Here is a 2,787-nt window from a genome sequence, read left to right as displayed (position 1 = left end):
ACATGGTTAGCAGATGTTAATGCAAGTGTAGCGAAATGCTTGTGCTTCGAGTTCCGACCGTGCAGTAATATCTAACAAGTAATCTATCTAGCTCACTCCGAGTCTCATAGAGTTTGTAAATCACTGTTTTTAAATAGTTGTAACCTTTGATGTCATTGTTTCGAAATTTTTAAGGTTATATTTTTTAAAACAAAATGAAGAAATCGGCCATTTTCACATACTGTATGTAGACACTGATTTGGTGCTGGAGATTATGAATGTGAGGTTGAAAAGTGGCAGATGTCCCTTAAAATAACTGCTTTAATCTAACTGCATTGGGTGCAGTACTCTAATATCGTAGTATATGCCATTTACTTAGCAGGTACTTTTATCCAAAGTGTCCACACATTTTCATATGTGACCCCAGTGGGAATCAAACCCAGAACTCTGGTGTTAATGCCATGCTCTTACTAACTGAGCCACACAAGACACTACAATAAGCCCAAAACTGTAAAATACAATACAGTTGGAAGGTGTATGATTTCCATCACCATGAGCGTGCCACCTGTCTTCAAGTCATGGATGAGGCATGCAATGACATTAATCCAGACCTACAGTACCAGTCAAAGGTTTGGTGAGGTGTGTTTAGTTTATTTATTAAATTATTCACTCCTTGAACTTTCTTCCCGACTCCCAGTGCGCACGTTACCAAAAGTTTGAACACACCTACTCATTCAGATTTCCACCTGTCTAATGTCCATTGCTCGTGTTTCTTGGCTCAATCAAGTCTCTTATTATTATTTGTGTCCTTTAATAGTATTTTATTTGCAGCAATTCAACCATGAAGGCCTGATTCTGAACAGTTGATGTTGAGATGTGTCTGTTACTTGAACTATGAAGCATTTATTTGGGCTGCAATTTCTGAGGTGCAGTTAACTCTAATGAACTTATCCTCTTCAGCAGAGGCAACTCTAGGTCTTCCTTTCCTATGGCAGTCGTCATGAGAGCCAGTTTCATCATAGTGCTTGATGGTTTTTGCGACTGCACTTGAAGAAACTTTCAAAGTTATTGAAATGTTCTGCATTGACTGAACTTGATTCCTTTAAAGTAATGGACTGTTGTTTCCCTTTGTTTATTTGAGCTGTTCTTGCCATAATATGGACTTTTCTTTTATCAAATAGGGCTATTTTCTGTATACCACCCCTACCTTGTCACAACTGATTGGCTCAAACGCATTAAGAAGGAAAGAAATTCCACAAATGAACTTTTAACAAGGAACACTTGTTAATGCATTCCAGGTAACTACTTCATGAAGCTGGTTGAGAGAATACCAGGAGTGTGCAAAGCTGTCATCAAGGCAAAGGGTGGCTACTTTGAAGAATCTAAATGATAAAAATATATTTAGATTTTTTGGTTACAACATGATTCCATCTGTGTTATTTCATAGTTTTGATGTCTTCACTATGTAGTGTACAATGTAGAAAATAGTGAAAATCAAGAAAAACCCTTGAATGAGTAGGTGTGTCCAAACTTTTGAGTGGTGCTGTATATCAGGTTTGAAGGTTTTTTCCCAGGTGTATGAACAATGAGGATATTTACTGTGATGTGGATGAGAACCTATGGCCAAATGCTCAAGACTGGCTTGATGCAAACTAGTGGCTGCTAAACATTTTGTTTCATTCAATTCCTTTGTTTCAGTTGATTGATTACAGTTGTCAGTTTGGAATTTTGTACTAAAGGTTTAGAAAATTCACCACATACTTGTGAAAATAGCACCAAAGCTCATTATAGAAAAGGTAAGCCGGAAGGAACATTGTTATGGTATTGTGGGAAGCAACCATAGACATGTATACAGCCCCACAGTGGAGGTGTCCTAATACACATAAAACCTAACAGTCAAACAGGGAATATGGATAAATGTCACCTTGTCCAAGAGATTTACACGGTTATCAAAGCGTCATGCCAGGGTAAGCCTACACGAAACAGCCCTTATTTTAAATGCTTCTAAAATCTCCTATGGAAAAAATGAATGGTGGAAAAACGATTGGAACATTTTTCCTGTTAGACCGCTAAGTTTTAACGGTGTTATGTGGTACTCTATAGAGGCCTCTAGTGCCCAAAAGCCAGTTTTAGCATGGGCAGCACCATTGTGGACTTTCACCATTTTAAAGTAGTCTACTGGGCAGGAACTAGTTTCAGCCATGGGCTGATTTATTTTCTTCTTGAGCAGATGGTCTGGGGGCCGGAACATAATTGCAAATCATTTGTAGATGGCAAATTGACCGCAAGAAGCCCAAAGTTTCGATCTCTATAGATCTCTATGGAAGCAACCTGTCATACCCTGCATTCATAACCCAGTGGGAAGGTGGTATTTACCACATACGACTGAAAATCCACTTGAATGCCTAACTCTAACTGGTAATGACTAGAGGGAAACTCATCTATCATACCTGAGCTCTGACTTCTCCTACATGCTGACCTCTGACGTCAAGGAAATTACCTCGATAACAGCATTTTCTGCAGTTAAATGCAACAACAAAACACTATTTCTTAAAAACAATCTATTAATATGGTTTTTGAACACTATCATTTGTTTACAAGCATAATATATGTAATTTTAGTTTATGGTTGACGGAGCTTGTTGGCCAACTTGGCCATTAGCCAATCAGCATTCTATCAAGGAGTCAACGCATTGAACTAGTTTTACGACGTCACACTTGGTCATTTCCACCATCCCACCTGGTTATGAACGCAGCATAACCTGTCGAGACTTGTCTACTCTCCACCCACAAGGCACATCAATACAAA

The sequence above is a fragment of the Oncorhynchus gorbuscha genome, linkage group LG14, assembly GCF_021184085.1.
Source record: "Oncorhynchus gorbuscha isolate QuinsamMale2020 ecotype Even-year linkage group LG14, OgorEven_v1.0, whole genome shotgun sequence".
NCBI lineage: Eukaryota > Metazoa > Chordata > Actinopteri > Salmoniformes > Salmonidae > Oncorhynchus > Oncorhynchus gorbuscha.
Note: the sequence above shows the minus strand (reverse complement) of the source record.